The 9676-nt window shown below is 39.6% G+C and overlaps 1 long non-coding RNA gene and 1 other non-coding gene across 2 annotated transcripts in view; both read right to left on the reverse strand.

The window, feature by feature from the left end:
- Nucleotides 1-9676, reverse strand: part of LOC108439676 — a 163160-nt gene that overhangs the window by 35927 nt on the left and 117557 nt on the right. The window lies entirely within an intron of this gene.
- On the reverse strand, nt 7445-7556 carry LOC119261899. Its single transcript, XR_005129256.1, has one exon. It is a non-coding gene; the product is annotated as a U5 spliceosomal RNA (small nuclear RNA).

Genomic DNA, 9676 nt, shown 5'->3' on the forward strand with positions numbered 1-9676 from the left:
CTCCTCACAGTGAACTGAAAGCATTTGTCCCATGTTTATCAGATTATTACAAGAGGGGAGGTCATCAGGAAAAAAGAAAAAATACGATAATTCTGCATCTCTTACACAATGAGTTCACGTGAAGAAAAGTTTGTGATGAATTTTCAGAATTTTTTAAAAGGGACGGGAAGAGAAAGCATGAATATTGGACTGGTACTGCAGCTGTCAGATCAAATTCTCTTAACTACAGTCCAACATTACCCAATTACTTGGATTAAAAGTGGGACAAGTCCACCTCCACCAATTCGGTCACTGACCCCTTCAAATCCCAGGTTTAATACATACAAAGGCTTATTATTCAATAACTACAGGGTCTTCAATGCAAATTACCTGATCTATTCTTAGGTTATAGAAGTGGGCAGTAAAACTTTAGACCTGCCTGTGGGCCCTGGCCTTTTATAGGGTTAAGAAAACAGGTGGTGTTTACATTTCAAAGGAGATAATGAACCCAGGATATTCCTTACAGTCGTGTGCAAAAGTTTGGGCACCCAGATCAAATGACATTTTGTTGATTTTCTAATTGAACACACTTCTGTACATTTTATTTCAATGCACAGCTACGCAATTACTTAATTTATATTATAACCTCAGCAACGACAACGACGCAGGAAACATTGCTTTTTAAGGGTGAATGATCTTTTTCTGAATAGGCAGCAAGGGAGAACCAGCACTTAGCGCTGCTGAAGCAGCCGTGGTAGCAGGCAGGCCACTCCTAACCATACACTTTCACCTGACGATAGGCACTAACACTGCATTAACTACCCCAGCCCAGCACAGAGTAGAACCGATAACACGTGTACGTAATTAAGCTGACAACAGCTTATTTACCATGAATGTGACTCCTACCGTGAATGCCACTCCTTCCAAGAGCCTCCTCACATGGCTACTGTCTCTCGGCCATCTCTCTCTCTCTCTCAGCCACTAGTAGGATGCTACAATGTTTTATGTGCTATGGTTTTTCAAATATATTAAACTCAGTAAACAAATAGAAATTTTGCACTTCAATTTGCTGATTTTTTTTTTCCTTATAGAGGACATTGTGACAGAAGGATAGCAGGAAGAGTGAAAGGGAAGGTTTACAAGACAGCAGTGTGTCCTGCTATGATGGATGGTTTGGAGACGGTGGCTCTGTCTAAAAGACAGGAGGCTGAGCTGGAGGTGGCGGAGATGAAGATGCTGAGATTTTCGTTGGGAGTGACGAGGCTGGACAAGATTAGAAATGAGCAGATCAGAGGGACGGTGAAGGTGGAGCAGTTTGGAGATAAAGCCAGAGAGGCCAGGTTGAGATGGTTTGGACATGTGTTGAGGAGGAATAGTGGATATATTGGGCAAAGAATGTTGGAGATGGAGCTGCCAGGTAGAAGGAGAAGAGGTAGACCTCAGAGAAGGTTTATGGATGTAGTGAAGGTGGACATGGAGATGGTTGATGTGAAAGTAGAGGAGGCAATGGATAGGGCAAGATGGAGGCAGATGATCCACTGTGGCGACCCCTAAAGGGAGCAGCCGAAAGAAGAAGAAGAAGAAGAAGAAGAAGAAGAAGAAGAAGAAGAAGAAGAAGAAGAGAGGATGTTTTAACTTTTTGAAATCAATAAAATGCTATTTTTTCGCCCTATGCAAACTGTCACCCCACCGCCTGGCTGGTTATCCCTTCTCGACAAAACTTCACTGGAAGCACCAAAAGGCTTGTATCACCAATTTCTTACCCAATCTTCAGAATCTAAGAGGACTTAGAAATAAAAAATTGTGGTGCTTTGATTTATCATAGCAGCTACTCTGCATTCAACATTACACAAATCAAACATGATTGTACACTGAGGACAACTTAACTCAAGAATTCTGTCCTTTCAATAAAAATCAAATCACCGTAGGAGCCACAACCTTATATATCCATTTTATTGTAGTACCATCTTGGTTGTAAATATGCCTCAGTATGTGCTTAAGTACTAGTATAGGATAAATAATATAAATATTATTATAAAAATTATTTCTAAATAATAAGAATGCAGACTTACTTTATGCTGCTTTAATCTTTAACTCAACTATAGCTGATTTTCTCATATCTCTGGCAGGAAACCTTTCTGCAAAAGTGGAATAGTTTCTTGTAAAAGTTCTCACAATGTTTGATTTTTATGAGACTGAAGTTACTCCTCGTTTCCCAGCTTCTTGGTCACTTTTCCCGTTCCACCTTAAATGGTGCCTGGGCCGCCAGAATGTAATTATTTAAGGTGGAACTGGAAAATTCAAACAAGAAGCTGGCTAATGAAAAACTGTCTTCGGCTTAACGACTCAGATCAAACGCGTCAGGAAACCAGCTGGAGTGATTATAACAAATAAGCCCATTTATCTCCAAATTATGGTTCATATTAAATCTCTCTCTCTTCCTTTTTAGATAGTAGCTAGGCGGGATTGTTGACCGTGTTGCTATGGTGACGTCCGCACACAAACGATCAGGGATTAAGGGAGAATTAGCAGTTCTACATTAACTCCAGTGTTTGTTAAACTGTGTTAGAAGGATTAGCCAAGCTTTATTTTAACTGCAAAGGAGGATTATTTTATTTTTAATATCTGATTCTGCTGTGGAGTCACAACAGTACAGTAAGAGCCACATGCTGCTGACCCCAGTCATAGACCAAACTGTAAAATCAACAACTTGTTATAAGTACAACACAATGAGGACCACCCTAACTGCCTGGTGGAAACTCAATAAAAACGATATCCAATTGAGTTTCTCTTTCTGAGCACAGTTGCTTATGGAATAACATTAGGGGCATAATCACACTCCATTACTTTACCCAGACTACACAGCCTTTAACCTCAGACAATATTATCACAACTATATATAAACTTAGAATCTCTACAGACAGCAAAATAGTGCAATGATACTTTCTCTATGACCAGCAATTCAGAACTTCAGCTATTACAGTAGAAAACCACAGAACCCACATTACACCCCATAAATTGTATTGGACCACAGTAATGTGTGTCCACACTGCCCAGCCTCAACAGATACGTCAATCACGTCATCTAGCTGTGTCCTCATATCAATTATTTCTGGTAAGGGGTCTATCAGAAATCCTGGCCTTCCACTGCAGTACTACTTAATGACCTCTCTTCATTAACAATACCCAAACATCCCCAGCCTTTTATATTAATATCTCACAACTGCCAAAAAATACCCTACCGAACTGGAAAGACAGACACCAATTCTCTATAAAGGCACCGGGCCAACCTCCTCAAAGACCACTCCAACCTGGAAAGACTCAGCAAATCTAAGAAATAACACCAAGTCATTTGTGGAAAAGTGGCCACACATTTTTACAGTATACTGAGAGCTAATTTCTCATTCCACACTCACTCTGAAAATGTTAGAAGTACATACCAAATCTGACATTTACCCACATTATGGTCACAGCATGGAAAAAAAAAGATGAAAGGAGAGAAAATAAAAAAAAAAACTTTTTCCTACAAACAGCTTTTTTTTGGGTCATTTAGACATTCAGATCCGGGCTGCTGACCTGTTAGCCATTCTCCTGTCTCTGTTTATGTCTGTCCACAATGTCATCTGTGTGTCGGTCTGCTCCATGTGTCTGCTGCCTCGTTGCTGTCGTTATTTTTTATTAATATTATTACATTTTGTTTTTCTTCTTCTTGCTTTTCCACTCGGGTAGGTCGGGTGCACTACTTGCATATGAGATCCACATTATGAACTGCGAATTGAATGACTAGAAATATAATAAAGGAAAAAAGCTGCTGTTCGGAAAAGAAGGTTGGTGGAGGGGGCGGGGGGTGTCCAACAGATACTGGCCTGGGTTTTTTTTTTTATTTTTATTTGACCGAGGCTATTCAAACATTTGTATGTCTGCACTGCACTCAACTATTAGGCCTTACAATAAATAAATACAATACAAAAATACAATTATAATTAAATTATATACAATTAAATACAAAAATAAATACAATTATATACAGAAATACATAAAGTTTCAATTTCTTGTTACATTAACTTGCTGTAAAAGTTAATATTTATCTTTCTCCTGAAAAGTTTTTTAAAGATATTTTAAAGATTGCGGACAAAAGACTTGATTTTTATGTAGCGTCACAGCTTTTTCAGATTGTCATGGAGTACTGCATATATAAACTTAGAGGTTTCATTCAAATATATTTAATTTTATTATTACTGTACAGTCTGTGTATAAAAGTATTTAGCATGGAAAACTGAATTTTCCAATTTATTTATTTTTTATTTAAATACAAGTCTTTGCTAAGGTTCACTACTGTTCACTACAGACTCTGGTGAAGGCAAACAAGCTCAAATAAACTGCTGTTTCAAATGAACTGTTTTTGTGATGTCGTATAAAGAAAAAGAAAAAAAAACGTTACACATTTCTGCCTGTTTGACCTACAGCAGTTTAGCTCTGTCCATCTGCACTGAAGTTCTAGAGCTTGTTTAGCCTCAATTGCTTTTTAACGAGGCACAGTAAGAATATCAGAGCACAGCTCATTTACATACATCAGTCTAAGAGAGAAAACTAGGTTGGAAAGTGGACATGTAACAATAAATCCTTTTAAGTTGACCTGAAGGAAAACGCAATCTAATCGAACTTTCTGTGATGGCTTGACTGGGTGTTTTGTTGATGTTTGTTGATGCTCATTAGTTCCAAAAAGTAAATATCCTCTGTGGGCAAATCAGATAAACAGATGTTTTAATTTCATGATGAAACGGATGCGTGTCGTTTGGTTCATACTCAGTGGAGTTAAGGTGGTGATTTGTCGCAGTCTTGACTCCGATCTAGTGGTCTTGACTACAACACATTGGTGTCTGAAGTTGGCTTGTTTTGTGCTGGAGCTGAGGCGAAGAATCTAAGATCACACTCAAGCAGTTAGCACCGTCAGAGACTCGCCTTAAACTGTGTGGAGTCGTTGAGTAATCTCAAATAGACTTGCTGACACCCAAGAACACAATGTTGTAAATAAAAATAGACAAAAGGATGGACAGAATCCAGGCTTGAAAGTGTCTGCTAACTATGCAACATGCCTGGTTAACATTTGAGGTGATTTTGTTTCACTGAAGTATCACTTTTAGTGTCTTGAGTCTGCAGTAAAGTGTTGGGTTGTTAGGGAAATGACCTGTCTTTGTAGTATGTGATGGCTGAAAGGCTCTTACAGACACAGGGTGCAGTCTTTGTCAGCAAACTGCTGTTCCGCTTCATTCTCTGCTTTCCACTCAGCACATCCTTACTGTGCTGCGGAACTGCATCCCAGCGTGTTCGCAGCCTTCTGCGTCTCCCCGCTTTCATGGGCTGTTTCCCAGGCTGAGTGAAGGGCTCGCAGCTCTTTGACGGGCCACACACACACATGCGCTTTCAAACGCAGCCTGTATTCCCTCAGCTTATTATCAGCCAGTCTTTGAGAGCGTGCTCCTGAAGGCCATTGCAAATTAAGAATGTCCTTCCTGCACTGCGCCTCTCTCGCCCTGTCTCCTCCTGTTCCTGCGCCTGGCACTCAAACACAGCTTTTATGTCCCATAATAAAGCCAAAATAATCTAATTTATTACAAAACAGGACCCAAGACCAAACAAATGACGACATTTCAACTTTTTTTCGGTGGCTAATGTGTCGACTGTTTTAGAGACCTTTTTAATCGCCGATGACATCATGAAAAATTCCACAAGAGGTAAGCAACTTTTAAAATCCGACTCTAAATATCTATGACAAAGGGCAGTAGAGCCTGATGTGCCCTTTCCGATGAGCCCTGGATCACGTTCCTAGCCTTCAGTGAACCAGAGATATGGACCCCGGGATCTTGCAGACTTAGGCGCACCCTAGGTGCCCTTGCCGAGATGCTCACCTGCTGTGGAGGTCCAGAGAGCCAGAGAAATTGACAGCATCGTAATTCATCGAACATAAGAGTGACTGATTTTAAACGTGACAGTATTACAGGACATTGTGGCCCCTTCTCCAATGACACATGGCTATTTTAGTCTTGAGGAAAACGGAAATAACGACGTTCAGAGTAAAATAGAAATAATGGAAAGTACCCAAACTGCACAGGTCAGTAGAGCATGATGTGCCCTTTCCAACAACCCCTCGATTGCATGACCCTGAAATCACCAGGCTCTAATGACATCATCGATGTAAAGCTTACATCGTCATCACCGAGCAGCAAAGTCAACCAGTCTGTTGAACCCTTAATATATCACAATACTTCGTGTTCTGACGTTTGCACAGACAAAATGCACCAGCGACTTTTACCATTTGCAAAAACTTATTTAAGAAACTGTCACGCATCCGGCGAACTCCCTAACAAACTCCGTTTCCCAGCATACTCTGGGAAATCATGTGATGTCGCCACCACAATCAGAGTCCCATTCAGAGTCCAGGAGTCTCCGGAAGATCATGTGACTTTTGACTCATGTTTAGTTTAGTATTTAAGCCCAGACTTAGTTTAGTTGTATTGCATCTCTGAGATCATACAGAGCGTTTGTTATGACTGTCTTTTTGTCTTGATTGACCTGGATTACCCGTTTTCTGTCTCCTTGTCTTCGTCCCTTTGTACCTTCACCTGTTGTTGGATCTGTGCACCGACTCTTGGACTGGTCATTGATCACGATTAAAACTCTCTTTTTCCGATCTGCATGCGTCGGAGTTCTGCTGCCTCGTCACAGAAACGAGAAACTTATTTAAGAATCAAACAACTGAGAAAAATGATGAATAAAATAAGATGTCATGCTGGGCCGACATCGAATCAGCTACTTGTTACTAAAGTCATATGCGCAAGATTTTGTTTAGATTTTGTTGACATTTTAACAAAACCCTATATTTAACCCACCCTATACAGAGCACACAACGGTGATGTGCAATTTGTGCTTATTTACAGAGTTGAACGTATTGGAAAATATAAAACAAAATATGCCACATTTAATTTTTCATTTTATTTATTTTTTTTCTTGGTATGTTAAACTTGGCAAAATGAACAAAAATTGTGCTTCTATAGTTATGATGTGAAGCTTGTAACAATAGAAGAGCACATTTTGGTGCAATATAGAATCTGTTTTCAAAAGTGTTCTACATAGAACCGCCTACAGCACATTAGCCATCGGCTTACTTTATTTATGAGATCCTTATTAGTCCCACAACGGGGAAATTTCACCTCTGCAATCTCACTAATCCGTGCAGTGAAACACCACATACACAGTAGTGAACACACACACACCAGGGGGCAGTGAGCACACTTGCCCGGAGCGGTGGGCAGCCCTATCCACAGCGCCCGAGGACCAGTTGGAGGTTAGGTGTCTTGCTCAAGGGCACCACAGTCACATACTGTCAGCTCAAGGGTTCAAACCTGTGATCTTCCGGTCACAAGGCTGGTTCCCTAACGTCCAGCCCACAACTGCCCCACAGATTTAGCTCTGCCAAAGCAAATCCTTCAAAACTAAGACCTCGTCGACGTTCCTCTCCAAGGAAATCTTTAGTGAACGGCAAAAGATTTGCGCGTGGATGAAGAGAAACCTGAGCTATCTGAAGAACCACTGTAACATGCAAAGAACGTGATAATCACTCAAAGCCTTCTTTGAATGCTCATGGTTCTATGTACAACCATTTTCGTTACTAAAGAACCTTTGAATAACCATCTTTTTAAGCGTGACTACACTCCGTTCTCCCTTTCAGCCTTGTTATGGCTTCTCAGCCTCCTCACTTCCCTTTATTCTCCTCTTTTTCATTCCTCCTTTCTTGCATTTAAAGCAGCTGATTACATGTTTAAATTATTTATTAAACTTTAGCTCATCTGAAGTTTTCCAAACCTCACGCTATAAGCTGATTGCTTTTCCTCTGCTTTCCCCACACATTGTTCTTTTATTTCTGCCTTTTTTTCCTCCTCTTCTTCACTTATTTCTCTTTCCTTCCCTTTTTCTCTTTGTCTCTTTTTCTTTGTTTCTTCCTATTTCTTCCGTCCTTCTTTTCCTTCATAGTTTTTCTGTTACATATTTCTTTTTCTTCCTTCCAATTTTATTTTCTTTGTCTTCTGTGCTCACCTGTCTTCCTCTCTTCTTTATCTTCCAGTCTTTCTTCCTTCCTTCTGTCTTGTGTCCCTTTTTATTTCCTTCCTCCCTCTCTTTGAATTCTGTGACTCGTTTCTTAGAAATATTATGCTATCTTGCCATGCAAGCACGGTACATTCTGTTTGAAAGCAGAACCTATATAATTATGTAATTGTATAATAATATAATTTAATTGAAATCATAGCAAGTGAATCTGCAGGTTTGTGGCCCACTTTTAAATCACTCACTGAAATTTGGACTGGAAATAAAGACTTAAGGCTTGGTTGCATACAGGACTCAACTTGGGGTCCTGACTTGATCTCACTTGGTCTTGATTTAGTCTTGGCCCCCTTTAGACTCTATTGTCCAAATCTCATCTCTTTTCTTTAGTAAAGAAAATTCTATGAATTTCACGTTTGTAAGCATCTATAAATGCATTCATAACGTACTGCATTCATAAGGCATTATAAACATGGCTATAAATATTTATAAAAATGCATTTGGTTATATCCATGCTTAATATGCATTATGAATTGTTAATGCATTGTAATAACATCATAAAATATAACAGATTATAAGAGCTCATAAGTCGTATTAGTCCGCTCTAAGTAAAGTGAAGCGTACTGGACTAAAGCCTCCTCCAGGGTTAAGACTGAGGCTTCAGGTTGAAGTATTTACTGAAACACTAAAACACAATAAAGCTCATTACAGGCTTCAAATATCAGAGTTTAAACTAGAGCTGCCATCAGTGTTTCACCCAATGTGGGAAAGTCAATGTACACCACTGTGAATGTGCACCACCGTTAGCCTGGCACTGACTTAACACTGCATATCCAATAGAACGCCAGCAGAAATCAGCAGTACTGTATTGTATTGTACTGTAGTGTTACAGAGTGAAGGGTTCTAGTGCCTCTCCCTCTCCAGGCCTTCACTCCACAGTATCATCACACTCAGTATGATGTCACAGGACGTTCGGGGAGGAGCCTGATGGGTAATTGGTTTGCTGTGATGTAATATAACATTTAGAGTCAGACGCTGGGTAAGTGAAGCAGGCTGGACAGTCTGTTTGAAGCATCTGAATGTTCAGGACTGAAGCCCTGAAGATGAAGCTCTAACAGCACCAGTGTTGAGAAATGAAAGACTGGAAATCACAGGATGTAAATAAACTTTATATTTGTCGTTACGTTGCCAAAGCTGGGACTGACTTCTTCAGCTCTGAGAACATGTTATTAACAGTACTTATACTGCATTATATAGCATGTATAATAAACATGGCTATAAAGTGTATTTCTGTGCAATTCATTTCTATAAATATTTATAACCATGTTCAGAATGAATGCATTATAACGTGTTTATATATGCTTACAAATGTGATATTCATAGAAATTGTTATCAATGGTTCTATATAAACCATGAACACAGAGAAACCATTGCATGAATAAAGGGTTCTTTCCATCTGGATAGAGTTCTTTAGATGGATGGAGAATGTGCTATAGATGGTTCTGGGTCTTCTATTGTAACAAGCCTGACATTGTAACAATAGAAGAACCCTTTTTGGTGCTATATAGAACCCCTTTCAAAAAAGGTTCTAAATAGGC

Source organism: Pygocentrus nattereri, chromosome 20 (assembly GCF_015220715.1).
Source record: "Pygocentrus nattereri isolate fPygNat1 chromosome 20, fPygNat1.pri, whole genome shotgun sequence".
NCBI classification, from domain to species: Eukaryota; Metazoa; Chordata; class Actinopteri; order Characiformes; family Serrasalmidae; genus Pygocentrus; species Pygocentrus nattereri.